Source organism: Tamandua tetradactyla, chromosome 24 (genome assembly GCF_023851605.1).
Source record: "Tamandua tetradactyla isolate mTamTet1 chromosome 24, mTamTet1.pri, whole genome shotgun sequence".
Classification (NCBI taxonomy): domain Eukaryota; kingdom Metazoa; phylum Chordata; class Mammalia; order Pilosa; family Myrmecophagidae; genus Tamandua; species Tamandua tetradactyla.
The window spans coordinates 1919521-1935656 of NC_135350.1; the positions used below are offsets into that span (position 1 = coordinate 1919521).

The 16136-nt window shown below is 38.2% G+C and overlaps 1 protein-coding gene and 1 pseudogene across 2 annotated transcripts in view; one reads left to right on the forward strand and one right to left on the reverse strand.

Annotated features, from left to right (window-relative positions):
* SYNPO2 (synaptopodin 2) overlaps window positions 1–16136 on the reverse strand; it is a 200522-nt gene that overhangs the window by 130374 nt on the left and 54012 nt on the right. The window lies entirely within an intron of this gene.
* On the forward strand, window positions 1055–1709 carry LOC143668490 (RWD domain-containing protein 1 pseudogene; annotated as a pseudogene).

The following is a 16136-nucleotide window of genomic DNA, read 5'->3' on the forward strand; positions in this document are numbered from 1 at the left end:
AGGCTGAGGGAGAAGGTAGGCTTAAGTTATTTCTGTTCTCCAGCCCCTGGGGCTTTGAATTCTTTGAATGATGGCTGCTACTTGTGCTGAGCTGTGACCCAGCCCCTTATTTTCTTGGGGAAGATCCACCCTTTAGGGAAATATCTCCCTCACTTGACTAGTTACTTTGTCTCTCAGACATCTTAACTCTGCCCTTGCCTGAGGAAGTGCTGATTATTGTGAGTACCTATTGCTTTCTTTAATGGGCTGTATTAGTTAGGGTTCTCTAGAGAAACAGAATCAACAGGGAACACTTGCAAATATAAAATTTATGAAAGTGTCTCACGTGACCGTAGGAATGCAGAGTCCAAAATCCACAGGGCAGGCTGCGAAGCCGATGACTCCAATGGATGGCCTGGATGAACTCCACAGGAGAGGCTCACCAGCCAAAGCAGGAATGCAACCTGTCTCCTCTGCGTCCTCCTTAAAAGGCTTCCCATGATTGGATTTAGCATCACTAATTGCAGAAGACACTCCCCTTTGGCTGATTACAAATGGAATCAGCTGTGGATGTAGCTGACGTGATCATGACCTAATCCTATGAAATGTCCTCATTGCAACAGACAGGCCAGCACTTGCCCAATCAGATGAACAGGTACCACAACTTGGCCAAGTTGACAACTGTCCCTAACCATGACATGGGCTAAAAATGCTTTTTTAAAAAATTTCTTTTTTAGAATCAGTCCCCAGCCCCGCCCCACTTGGGTTCACCAATCAAGAGTCAGAGTTGGTATTCAGCTCTATGAGCCCCTTCTCTTGGAGCACAGCTCCTTTCCAGTGTTCTCAGCCGACTCCAAAAGTCTTTTTTTGTTGTTGCTGTTGATTGTTTTTCCATCAGCCCCTCCTCCTCTCTGCTGGGAGAGACCTCAAGGTTCCTTTCACGGTTCATCTATGCTCTGGGCTTATACCCAGCAATATGAATTTGTTCATTAAAATGGCAATTGGGGACTCTGCCTATGCCAGCTGGGCTGTGCTCCACTCTCCTGGTGTGGCCACCTGAGAGTCTGGGCGATCGATGGGCTGTGGCAAGGGTCACAATGACAGATTACTGCGAGGAGCAGCACAGGAAACTGAAGGCCTGGAGTCCAGCTACCTTGACTCCTTCACAGTATTACCAGAAAATCCACCCAGCTTCACCATTTGCTGTGACATCTGAGGCTGGAGAAAATGAAGAAACTGTCCAGACTGTGCTCAAGTTTACACATAGTAAAAAAATACTCAGATGAAGCTCTTCTTTATGAAATATTCTCTCAGGAAAACCTAGAAGATAATTATATCTCAGACATCTAAAAATTATTAACAATTTTGGCAGAAAAAAATCTCGATATGGTAATGATTTTTACTTTAGTGTCAGCTGTGCAAGAAAAATGAAAAGAAATAGTAGATCAAATAAAGATTGGAAGAGAAGAAGACAAGCAAAAAAGAAAAGGAAGCAGAAGGAACTAAAAAGCAATTATTTCATGGCATTCCAGTTACAATTGAGAATATCTTAAGTTGGAAAGCCAAGTTTGATGCAGAGCGACTAGAGGTTGAAAAGAAACAAAAGAAAGAAGAACAAGCAGGAAAAAAATAAACTGAGTGGGAAGCAGCTATGTGAAACAGATCATAATCTTGATACAGCTGATATCCAGTTCTCGGAGGGTGCTGGGAGCAGTGTGGAGGTGGACTAGCCTGTCGGATCCAGGAAACGGAGGATGTGGAGTGGAGGAGGGTGAGGATGATGCCGACTACAATCCGAGAGTGACTGGACGGACTGATGAGGTGCCCCCATCTGCAGAGAGGCCTGACTGCCACAGCATCTGTGGTTCTGCTGAGAGGGTTTTGATTTGCCTTTCTTTTTTTCCTAAGAAAAAGGAATTTTCAGGAGAAAACTCCTTTGATAACTTTCACCACTGACTTATAAACTAGCCTTAAAATTTGAAATAATAAAAAACTACAATTGGAGCTTGCTTGAGCTGCTTTCCTTTGCTCCTAGTAGAGACTGCTTCTTTTTCACACAGTGAAGTGTCTGCAAAACAGCCTGCCATGCCAGTGGGGGATGGACGCCAGCCTCCAAGATTTGGGAGACTGACTTAGAGTTCTGTGCTGTGATCTTGGCCCCTTCCACCCATTCCAGACTGTGTGTGATGTGTGTCCAGTCACGGATGTCTCCCAAACAGTTGTTCCAGGTAGTTACTGGCTATCTACTAGCTGCTCTAGACGACTAAATAGATTTCACACCTCCCTACACACCATCTTGACCTGCCTCCTCTCAATATTCTCTCAGAGTTATACTGTGGTGTGCTCTGAAACCTAGACTGACATATAGTGAACATCTTTTATCAGAATTCTTTATGTTCTTTGTATATTTATTTAACATTACACTTCTGCAAAGAGTATGGATAAGGAATGAGACATTTAAGAAACAGAGTGACTGAAATGAAATCAGAAAATACTATTACAGAAACTTTCGGTAGGTGCATATAATGGTTCACACTGAATGAGTGCTTACTATGTGCTGGGCACGGCACTGATTAGTTTACATTCATTACCTCATTGAATAATCAGTAATTTCAGAAGGTGAATACCATAATTGTGACTGTTGCTTGTCTGCTTGCTTGTTTATAAAAAAAACTGAAGTTCAGAGGGGCAGAATTCTGATCCAAGTTTACATACCAGTAACGAGAAAGTCAGAATGTACTTTCTGGGTCCTCCTGATTCCAGCGGCTAAGCACCACACCACCCTCTCTCCTACCTGAATAATTCTAACTGTCTCATGAATGGTGGTGTATTCTGAATGTTAACTAAGTTAGACTCTACCACCATGGACTTCTCAGGCATTTCTATAAAATCTTTAGATCCACACTACGAAGCCACTGAAAACTAAATAAGCCAATCACTTCCTTGCCCAAGAATATTAATTGTCAAAATATTTATCTGAAGAGGTTCAAGACAAATATGATAAGCATGATGGATAAAACATAAAACTATATTATACTATAATGTTACATTACATTACATTACATTATGTTATATTGTATTAAATAGTTGTTCTTGTTATTATTTTTGGTTGGTAAAACCTGGCCTGAGCCAGGGCCATGAAACAGGATTTCTCACTTCAAGTTGAACCAGAATATGTTAGTGAGTAGCTCAGCTTATTTTCAGCTGACTATGTTGCTGTTTGACTGAAGCTGCTAGGCTACTCCCAATATGGATATGTCCTTTTCCTTTGTTTATTATGAGAGACATTGTTTTCTTTTCATTGGGAAATTGGATGACTAATCTTCTGGATTTGACCAGGGTTAAGGGGGGTTCCCAGGAAGTGGGAATTATGGTTTTAAAATCCTGAGAGTCTCAGCAAACTAGGATGAACTGACATCCTACTGGGACTGGACCTGTAGTTCTGTTAATTCTGTTATAACACTAATCCTTCTCAAGCACCCTTAACAGGCTTTTGATGTAACACTGAAAAGCTGCCCTAAATTAGGCCTATGCAGTCACAGTAAAGCTGACAATTGAAAAAAGAGCTTAAAGATAAATATCTCCTTGTTTAAGCTAGGAATTTCCAGATTTCGAGGCGTGGTATCACAGTTTAAAAGTTAAAATAAGCATTAAAAAAAAAGCACAGTAAGACTTGTTCTAAGCATTCTCACTCACAAAAATCTGGCTGCACACGAATATGGTGTTACTTCCAAATATATATGTAGCACTGAAAACAGTATGGCTATAAAGAGATGTTTTAACACACGTCACCCTCACCAGGAGTATTCTCCCTGGAAATGGTCATCTTGAGAGGCCACACACATACTCCAATGACATTGATTTGACTTAAGACATTTTTTAAAACTCCTTTTACAATTTCTTTTAGAGTCATATTTATTTAATTCACAGCCTGTCCTCAATTTTTATTAAAATGGTATTGAGCGTGGATAACTTTCCTACCCACCATATGTAGGTCCAAATACCTTGATTTTTTTCTTCTAAAATAAAATTTCCACCTCTGAGGACAATGTTTTACCACCACTGATGATATTCAAAAGAATACGACAGAGGCCACGATGACAGCTCAAAAAGGTGCGACAGCATCACTTTGATCAATGGCAGCATGTTAGCATGAGGGAAGAGCTCCAATTTTAAACAGCTATAAATTCTGTATGACCCCCTTTTCCACATCACTTTCGTTAGTTTATAAATTCAAACCTAACAAGCGTACATACATACATCAGATGCCTTTTCCCACCTATCACTCCACTCAGATGCTCATTTTAAGTCCTGAGCCCTGTGTCATACTATGTTTACACTCACGTTTCCTTTCACATATACACCGAGTCCCTCGCATCTCAGGGCTTGTAGCTGCCATGCTTCCTCCCGTGAAGATTACTTTCCCCCTCGGTCTTGCTGTCTTTACTTCTCAGATATCAACTTGTAATTGCTTCATGAAAGATTCTGGGGACACAGCTGGCTGTATGGGGTCTTTTCAGATATACTTATCAGACATCATCCTCTAACATAGGTCTTCGTTCTCAATACAATTGACGATTTGAGCTGGAAAATACTTTGTGGTGGGGGACTTTCTGTGAATTGTAGGGTGTTTAACAGCATCTGGGGCTTCTACCTACTACATGCGAGTTGTGACGTCTCCTGCAAAGGCAAAACCACCCCCTTAAAGAAGCACTGCCTGCGACAGGAAGGATAGAGATGTGCTGTTTTCTTTGTAGGATTTTACGTAATATGTATTATGTTGCACCAGATTAAATTTTATTTGAAATGGAAAAAACCTCTCATTTTTAAGCTAAATTAAAATATCTTTTTCCTAATTCATATAATAAAATCTAAATTTAGTTTAAAAAATGTTATGCTTTCCAGATGAAATGCTAATGACATATACCAGGTAAATGGTGTTTTACCTATTCATTTATTTGGAAGGAGTACTATTGAGATATGTTCACATACCATACAATCCATCCAAAGTGTACAATCCATGGCTCACCATATCTTCAGAGAATTGTGGATTCATCACCACAATCGATTTTAGAACATTTTCATTATTCCGATATGTCTTATGCCCTCTCATTATTGACATTTAGCATTGGTGTGGTATCTGTGCTACAACCAATGAAAGAACATTAAAGGGCGAGCCAGGGTTCAGTAGGCAGAGTTCTCACCTGCTATGCCAGGGACCCAGGTTCAGTTCCCAGTGCCTGCCCATGCAAAAAAAAAAAAACATTAAAATATCGTTGACTACAGTCCAGAGTTTGCATTAGATGTATTTCTCCCATGTAGTACCCTATTGATAACACCTTGTAATAGTGATGTACCTTTGTCCTAGTTCATGGAAGAACATTCTTATATTTGTCCTATTAACCCCAGTCACTGTCCACAACAAGGTTATACAGTCTCCCATGCTTTATCCTCTAATTTTCCTTCTAGTGTTATACACAACTTTAAACTTCTTTCAACCGCAACCACACATACAATTCAGAGCATTAATTACACTCACGATAATGCGCTACCATCACATCAATCTCCAAACATTTACAATCAACCTAATTAAAAATACTGTAAATATTAAACATCAGCTCCCCATTCTCTTTCATTATTCTATCTCCTTTAACATATATTCCGTATTTTAACTCTATGAGTTTGCTTATTATAATTAGATCATATTAGTGAGATTATGCAATATTTGTTCTTTTCTGCCTGGCTTATTTACTCAACACAATGTCCTCAAGGTTCATCCATGTCGTCACATGCGTCAGAACTTCATCTTTCTTACAGCTGAATAATATTCCATCATCTGCACATACCATATTTCCTTTATCTGTTCATCAGTTGATGGACACTGGGTTGCTTCCATCTATTGGTAATTATGGATAATGCCACTGTGGACATCAGTGTGAGAATGTCTGTTCATCCCTGCTTTCAGTTCTTCTGGGTATATTTCGAGTAGCAGGATTGCTAGATCTTATGGCAATTCTATATTTAGCTTCCTGAGGAATGGCCAAACTGACTTCCGTGGTGGCTGCACCACTCCTCCCACCAGAACTGAATGAGTATTCCTTTTTCTCCAAATTCTCTCTAGCACTTGCAGTTTTCTGTTTTCTTGAATTTTTGTTTTTAGTAATAGTCACTGCAGTAGGTATGAAATATCTCATTGTGGTTTTGATTTGCATTTCCCTAATAGCTAGTGATGTTGAGTGTCTTTTCTTAAACTTTTTAGCCATTGAATTGAGAGACATCTTTGGAAAAATGTCTATCCAAGATTTTCCCCATTTTTAAATAGGGCTATTTATCTTTATATTGTTGAATTGTAGGATTTATTTATATATTCTGGATATTAAATCATTATCAGATATGCGATTTCCAAATATTTTCTCCCATTGAATAGGCTGTCTTTTCACTTTTTTGACAAAGTCCTCTGAAGCACAAAAGTATTTAATTTTGAGAAGGTCATATTTATCTTTTTTTCCTTTTACTGCTTGCACTTTGGATGTAAAGAAACCAGTACCTGACTTCCGGAGAAGATGGCGGCTTAGTAAGACGCGCGGATCTTAGTTTCTCCTCCAGGACAGCTACTAGGGGAGTAGAAACGACACAGAACAGCTCCCAAAGCCACGACAGAGATAAAAAAAGACAGCGCACCCCATCCTGGAACGGCTGGCTGGCTGAGAGAAGCAGCTCTGGTGAGATCGCCGAGGCGCGCGGGCCTTACCGGGCGGGGCGGCAAGCGGCCAGAGTCACTCCCTTCCCCCTTCCCGGCCCGGCTGGGAGAATTGGACAGGCGGTCCCCTCAAACCACAGCGGCAGGTGCCCACACCACGCGCAGCCCCCGGACCAACTGAGAGAATTGGATCGGAAATCCCCAGGCCGCGGAGAACAGTGACGGGGGGAGCCCCTTCCAAACCCGTGACTCCCCGGGAACGTGCACTCTCCCGGGCGGGCTGCTGCCGCTGGCGCCCTCCCGCCACGCTCGTCGCCCCGGGCCGACTAGGAAATTCGGACGGGCGCTTTCCCGGGGCTGCGGCGGCCAGCGACCCTCCCTGCGTTCAGACCCCGGGCCGGATGGCACTCTTCCAAGCCGCTTCGGCTAGTGAACCTCCCGGACAGCGAGAGTTTTCCAAAGTTAAAGGACCCACAGCACCTTTTCTGGTGGGACCCGCAGACAAACGTGTGCCACGAGCTCCACCTACTGGGCAGGATAAGAAAAACAGAACCCAGAGATTTCACAGAAAAATCTTACAACCTTGTTGGGTCCGACACCCAGGGAAATCTGACTAAATGCCCAGACGCCAGCAGCAGAAGATAACGGTCCACGCTCAGAAGATTGAGAATATGGCCCAGTCAAAGGAACAAACCAATAGTTCAAATGAGATACAAGAGCTGAGACAACTAATGCTGAATATACGAACAGAAATGGAAAACCTCTTCAAAAATGAAATCGATAAATTGAGGGAGGACATGAAGAGGACATGGGCTGAACATAAAGAAGAAATAGAAAAACTGAAAAAACAAATCACAGAACTTATGGAAGTGAAGGATAAAGTAGAAAAGATGGAAAAAACAATGGATACCTACAATGATAGATTTAAAGAGACAGAAGACAGAATTAGTGATTTGGAGGATGGAATATCTGAATTCCAAAAAGAAACAGAAACTATAGGGAAAAGAATGGAAAAATTTGAACAGGGTATCAGGGAACTCAAGGACAATATGAACCGCACAAATATACGTGTTGTGGGTGTCCCAGAAGGAGAAGAGAAGGGAAAAGGAGGAGAAAAACTAATGGAAGAAATTATCACTGAAAATTTCCCAACTCTTATGAAAGACCTAAAATTACAGATCCAAGAAGTGCAGCGCACCCCAAAGAGATTAGACCCAAATAGGCGTTCTCCAAGACACTTACTAGTTAGAATGTCAGAGGTCAAAGAGAAAGAGAGGATCCTGAAGGCAGCAAGAGAAAAACAATCTGTCACATACAAGGGAAACCCAATAAGACTATGTGTAGATACCTCAGCAGAAACCATGGAGGCTAGAAGACAGTGGGATGATATATTTAAATTACTAAAAGAGAAAAACTGCCAACCAAGACTTCTATATCCAGCAAAATTGTCCTTCAAAAATGAGGGAGAAATTAAAACATTCTCAGACAAAAAGTCACTGAGAGAATTTGTGACCAAGAAACCAGCTCTGCAAGAAATACTAAAGGGAGCACTAGAGTCAGATACAAAAAGACAGAAGAGAGAGGTATGGAGAAGAGTGTAGAAAGAAGGAAAATCAGATATGATATATATAATACAAAAGGCAAAATGTTAGAGGAAAATATTATCCAAACAGTAATAACACTAAATGTCAACGGACTGAATTCCCCAATTAAAAGACATAGATTGGCAGAATGGATTAAAAAACAGGATCCTTCTATATGCTGTCTACAGGAAACACGTCTTAGACCCAAAGATAAACATAGGCTGAAAGTGAAAGGTTGGGAAAAGATATTTCATGCAAATAACAACCAGAAAAGAGCAGGAATGGCTATACTAATATCCAACAAATTAGACTTCAAATGTAAAGCAGTTAAAAGAGACAAAGAAGGACACTATATACTAATAAAAGGAACAATTAAACAAGAAGACATAACAATCATAAATATTTACGCACCGAACCAGAATGCCCCAAAATACGTAGGAATACACTGCAAACACTGAAAAGGGAAATAGACTCATATACCATAATAGTTGGAGACTTCAATTCACCACTCTCATCAATGGACAGAACATCTAGACAGAGGATCAATAAAGAAATAGAGAATCTGAATATTACTATAAATGAGCTAGACTTAACAGACATTTATAGGACATTACATCCCACGACAGCAGGATACAACTTTTTCTCAAGTGCTCATGGATCATTCTCAAAGATAGATCATTTGCTGGGTCACAAAGCAAGTCTTAACAAATTTAAAAATATTGAAATCATACACAACACTTTCTCGGATCATAAAGGAATGAAGTTGGAAATCAATAATAGGCGGAGTGCCAGAAAATTCACAAATACATGGAGGCTCAACAACACACTCCTAAACAACGACTGGGTCAAAGAAGAAATTGCTAGAGAAATTAGCAAATACCTCGAGGTGAATGAAAATGAAAACACAACATATCAAAACTTATGGGACGCAGCAAAGGCAGTGCTAAGAGGGAAATTTATTGCTCTAAATGCCTATATCAGAAAAGAAGAAAAGGCAAAAATTCAGGAATGAACTATCCATTTGGAAGAACTGGAGAAAGAACAGCAAGCTAACCCCAAAGCAAGCAAAAGGAAAGAAATATCAAAGATTAGAGCAGAAATAAATAAAATTGAAAACATGAAAACAATAGAGAAAATCAATAAGGCCAGAAGTTGGTTCTATGAGAAAATCAATAAGATTGATGGGCCCTTATCAAGATTGACAAAAAGAAGAAGAGAGAGGATGCAAATAAATAAGATCAGAAATGGAAGAGGAGACATAACTACTGACCTCACAGAAATAAAGGAGGTAATAACAGGATACTATGAACAACTTTACGCTAATAAATACAACAATTTAGAGGAAATGGACGGGTTCCTGGAAAGACATGAACAACCAACTTTGACTCAAGAAGACATAGATGACCTCAACAAACCAATTACAAGTAAAGAAATTGAATTAGTCATTCAAAAGCTTCCTAAAAAGAAAAGTCCAGGACCAGACGGCTTCACATGTGAATTCTATCAAACATTCCAGAAAGAATTAGTACCAACTCTCCTCAAACTCTTCAAAAAAATCGAAGTGGAGGGAAAACTACCTAATTCATTCTATGAAGCCAGCATCACCCTCATACCAAAACCAGGCAAAGATATTACAAAAAAAGAAAACTACAGGCCAATCTCTCTAATGAATATAGATGCAAAAATCCTCAATAAAATTCTAGCAAATAGTATCCAACAACACATTAAAAGAATTATACATCATGACCAAGTAGGATTCATCCCAGGTATGCAAGGATGGTTCAACATAAGAAAATCAATTAATGTAATACACCATATCAAGAAATCAAAGCAGAAAAATCACATGATCATCTCAATTGATGCAGAGAAGGCATTTGACAAGATTCAACATCCTTTCCTGTTGAAAACACTTCAAAGGATAGGAATAGAAGGAAACTTCCTTAAAATGATAGAGGGAATATATGAAAAACCCACAGCTAATATCATCCTCAATGGGGAAAACTTGAAAACTTTCCCCCTAAGATCAGGAACAAGACAAGGATGTCCACTATCACCACTGTTATTCAACATTGTGTTGGAGGTTCAAGCCAGAGCAACTAGACAAGAAAAAGAAATACAAGGCATCAAAACTGGAAAGGAAGAAGTAAAACTATCACTGTTTGCAGATGATATGATGCTATACGTCGAAAACCCGGAAAAATCCACAACAAAACTACTAGAGATAATAAATGAGTACAGCAAAGCAGCAGGTTACAAGATCAACATTCAAAAATCTGTAGCATTTCTATACACTAGCAATGAACAAGCGGAGGGGGAAATCAAGAAATGAATCCCATTTACAATTGCAACTAAAAGAATAAAATACCTAGGAATAAATTTAACTAAAGAGACAAAAAACCTATATAAAGAAAACTACAAAAAACTGCTAAAAGAAATCACAGAAGACCTAAATAGATGGAAGGGCATACCGTGTTCATGGATTGGAAGACTAAATATAGTTAAGATGTCAATCCTACCTAAATTGATTTACAGATTCAATGCAATACCAATCAAAATCCCAACAACTTATTTTCCAGAAATAGAAAAACCAATAAGCAAATTTATCTGGAAGGACAGGGTGCCCCGAATTGCTAAAAACATCTTGAGGAAAAAAAACGAAGCTGGAGGTCTTGCACTGCCTGACTTTAAGGCATATTATGAAGCCACACTGGTCAAAACAGCATGGTATTGGCATAAAGATAGATATATCGACCAATGGAATCGAATAGAGTGCTCAGATATAGACCCTCTCATCTACGGACATTTGATCTTTGATAAGGCAGTCAAGCCAACTCACCTGGGACAGAACAGTCTCTTCAATAAATGGTGCCTAGAGAACTGGATATCCATATGGAAAAGAAGGAAAGAAGACCCATATCTCACACCCTACACAAAAGTTAACTCAAAATGGATCAAAGATCTAAACATTAGGTCTAAGATCATAAAACAGTTAGAGGAAAATGTAGGGAGATAGCTTATGAATCTTACAATTGGAGGCAGTTTTATGGAGCTTAAACCTAAAGCAAGAGCACTGAAGAAGGAAATAAATAAATGGGAACTCCTCAAAATTAAACACTTTTGTGCATCAAAGAACTTCATCAAGAAAGTAGAAAGACAGTCTACACAATGGGAATCAATATTTGGAAACGACATATCAGATAAAGGTCTAGTATCCAGAATTTATAATGAGATTGTTCAACTCAACAACAAAAAGACAGCCAACCCAATTACAAAATGGGAAAAAGACTTGAATAGACACCTCTCAGAGGAGGAAATACAAATGGCCAAAAGGCACACGAAGAGATGCTCAATGTCCCTGGCCATTAGAGAAATGCAAATCAAAACCACAATGAGATATCATCTCACACCCACCAGAATGGCCATTATCAACAAAACAGAAAATGACAAGTGCTGGAGAGGATGCGGTGAAAGAGGCACACTTATCCACTGTTGGTGGGAATGTCAAATGGTGCAACCACTGTGGAAGGCAGTTTGGCGGTTCCTCAAAAAGCTGAATATAGAATTGCCATACGACCCAGCAATACCATTGCTGGGAATCTACTCAAAGGAATTAAGGGCAAAAACTCAAACAGACATTTGCACACCAATGTTTATAGCAGCGTTATTTACAATTGCAAAGAGATGGAAACAGCCAAAATGTCCATCAACAGACGAGTGGCTAAACAAACTGTGGTATATACATACGATGGAATATTATGCAGCTTTAAGGCAGGATAAACTTATGAAGCATGTAATAACATGGATGGACCTAGAGAATATTATGCTGAGTGAGTCTAGCCAAAAACTAAAAGACAAATACTGTATGGTCCCAATGATGTGAATCGACACTCGAGAATAAACTTGGAATATGTCATTGGTAACAGAGTTCAGCAGGAGTTAGAAACAGGGTAAGATAATGGGTAATTGGAGCTGATGGGATACAGACTGTGCAATAGGACTAGATACAAAAACTCAAAAATGGACAGCACAATAATACCTGATTGTAAAGTAATCATGTTAAAACACTGAATGAAGCTGCATCCGAGCTATAAGTTTTTGTTTTGTTTTGTTTTGTTTTGTTCTTACTATTATTACTTTTATTTTTTTTTCTCTATATTAACATTCTGTATCTTTTTCGGTTATATTGCTAGTTCTTCTAAACCGATGCAAATGTACTAAGAAACGATGATCATGCATCTATGTCATGATGTTAAGAATTACTGATTGCATATGTAGAATGGTATGATTTCTAAAAAAAAAAAAAAATGGACAGCACAATACTACCTAATTGTAGTGCAATTATGTTAAAACACTGAATGAAGCTGCATCTGAGCTATAGTTGTTTTTTTTTCTTATATATTTTTGCATTTTTTATTTTTATTTTTATTTTTTCTCTATATTATTTTATTTCTTTTTCTGTTGTCTTGCTATTTCTTTTTCTAAATCGATGCATATGTACTAAGAAATGATGATCATACATCTATGTGATGATATTAAGAATTACTGACTGCATATGTAGAATGGAATGATTTCTAAATGTTGTGTTAGTTAATTTTTTTAATAAAAAAAAAAAAAAAAAGAAACCAGTACCTACTACAAGATCTTGAGGATTTTTCCCTAAATTTTCTTCAGGAGTTTTATGTTTCTGGCACTTATATTTAGGCCTTTGATCCATTTTGAATTAATTTCTGTGTAAGAATTATACAAAATATAATGTATCATTCTTTTGCATACAGACATCCAGTTCTCCCAGCATTATTTGTTGAAGAAACTATTCTATCCCAGTTGAATGGACTTGGCTGCCTCATCAAAAATCAATTGGCCATAAATGTGAGGGTATATTTTGGAGCTCTCAATTCAATTCCATTTGTCAATACATCTAGCCTTGTGCCAGTGCCATGCTGTTTTGACCTCTGTCTCTTTGTAATACGCTTTCATGTCAGGAAGTGTGAGTTCTCCAACTTATTACTCTTTTTTAAGATGGTTTTTGGCTATTTGGGGCCCCTTAGCTTTCCAAGTAAGTTGATGATTGCCTTTACTAATCTTGCAAAATAGGCTGTTGGAATTTTGATTGGGATTGCATTGAATCTGTAAATCAATTTAGGTATAATTGATATCTTAATGATATTTAGTCTTCCAATCCATGAACACAGAATGTTCTTCCATTTATTCAGGTTTCTTTCAGCAATGTTATATAGTTTTCTCTGTACGTGTCCTTTATATTCTTGGTTAAAATTATTTCTAGTTATTTGATCTTTTAGTTGGTATTGTAAATGGATTTTTTTTCTTGATTTCCTCCTCAGATTGCTCATTACTAGTGTACAGGAAAACTAATGATTTTTGCATGTTGATCTTATATCTTGCCACTTTGCTGAACTCATTTATTAGCTCCAATAGCCTTGTTGTGGATTTTTCAGGTCTTTCTCTATATAGGATCATGTCATCTGATAATAGTGAAAGTTTTACTTCCTTTCTAATCTGGATGCCTTTTATTTCTTTTTCTTGCTTAACTGCTCTAGCTAGAACTTCTAGCTCAACGTTTAGTTAACAGTGGTGACAACGGGCTTCCTTGTTTTGTTACAGACATCAGAGAGGAGGTTTTCAGTCTTTCACCATTATGATTTTAGCTATAGCTTTTTCATATATCCCCTTTACAATGTTGAGAAAGTTTCCTTCTAATCCTTTCTTTCAAAGTATTTTTATCAAGAAAGGATGCTGGATTTGGTCAAATGCTTTTTCTGTCAATTGAGATGAGTATGTGGTTTTCCCCTTTCTATTTGCAAATATGGTTGTTTCGGCTTGCTAAAGCTGACAAATGCAATAAACCTGAAACTGATTGGCTTTTAACAATGGGGATTTATTAGCTTACAAGTTTAAAATTCTAACTCTATGAAAATGTCCAAAGTAAGGCATCAACAGGATGATACCTTCTCTGAAGACTGGTTACCAGGGAGCTTGGACTGTCTGGTGAGATAGCAAGGCACATGGTTACATCTGCTGCTCCTTCCCTCACAGGGTTCATTGCTTCCAGCTTCTGGCTTCTTGTTTACTCCTCAGCTTCTGTGGGTGTGTCTTTGTCTCCCAGTTTCTCTCTGCAGCTTTTTTTCTGTCTTTTATCTTTTATCCTCCAGTAAAAGGATTAAGACCCAACTTGAATCAGGTGACTCACATCTCAATTGAAATAACCCAGTCAAAAGGTCCCACCTACAACAGGTCTACAACTACAGCAATGGATTACAAGAACACGATCTTTTCTGGGGTACATACAGCCTCCAAACTACCACCATGGTGTATTATATTAATTAATTTTCTTGTGCTGAGCCATGCAGCACTGGCATAAAACCCACTTGATCACGGCATGCAATTCTTTTAATGTGATTCTGGATTCAATTTGTATTTTGCTGAAGATTTTTGCATCTATATTCATTACAGAAATTGGTGTGTAATTTTCTTTTAGTATTTTTCTGTGGCTTTGGCATTAGGGTGATGTTGGCTTCACAGAATGAGTTAGGTAGTGGTCCCTTCTGTCCAATTTTTTGGAAGAGTTTGAGCAAGATTGGTATTAATTCTTCTTGAATAATTGGTAAAATTCACCTGTGAATCTATCTGGCCCTAGGCCTTTTTTTTTGCTGGGAGGTTTGTGATGACTGATTCAATCTCTTTAGTCGTAAATGATCTATTGAGGACGTCTATTTCTTCTAGAGTTAGCATAGGTTGTTTGTGTCTTTCTAGGAACGTGTGCATTTCATCTAAGTTGTCAAATGTTGGCATACAGTTCTTCATAGTGCCCACTTATTTTTTATTTCTGCGGGGTTGCTAATAATGTCCCCCCTCTCATTTCTGACTTTATTTATTTGTGCCTTCTCTCTTTCTTTCTTTGTCAGTCTAGCTAAGTTTCATCAGTTGGACTGATGTTCTCAAAGAATTAGCTTTTGGTTTTGTTGATTCTATTGTTTTTCTATGTTCAATTTCATTTATTTCAGTTATCTTTGCTATATCTTTCCTTCTACTTGCTTTGGGATTAGTTTGCTGTTTTTTCTAGTTCCTGTTCCATTACACTTTCTATTTTAGATCTTTTTTCTTGTTTATTGTAGGTGTTTAAGGCTATAAATTTCCTTCTCAGCACTGCCCTTGCTGCATCCCATTGTTTTGGTATTGGTGTTCTTGTTTTCATTTGTCTCAAGATATTTACTGATTTCTCTTGCAATTTCTTCTTTGACCTGCTGACTGTTTACAAGTGTGTTGTTTAACCATCATATATTTATGAATTCTCTGGTTCACTACCTGTTATTGATACCCACTTCATTCCATTAAGGTCAAAGAGAGTGTTTTGTACAACTTCACTCTTTTTAAAATTTATTTAGACTTGTTTTGTGACCCAACACATGTTCTATCATGGAGAATGATCTGTGCACACTTGATAAGAATGTATATCTTGTTGTTTCAGCATGCAATGTTCTGTGCATGTCTATCAGATGTAGTTCATTTATCAGATTATTCAAAGTTCTCTGTTTCCTTATTGATCCCATGTCTAGGTTCTCTGTTAATGAAAGTGGTATATTGAACTCATTAATTATTATTGTTGAGATGTCTATTTCTCCCTTCAGTTTTGTCTCATGTATTTTCAGACACTCTGCTTAGGTACATGAATATTTATGATTATTATTTCTTCTTGGTGCATTGCCCCTTTTATTATTGTATGTCCTTCTTTGTCACTACTAACAATACTGCATTTAAACTCTGTTTTATCCAATATCAGTATAGCTACCCTAGCTCTTTTTTGATTACTGTTTGCATAGAATACTTTTTTCCAACCTTTCACTTTCAACCTATTT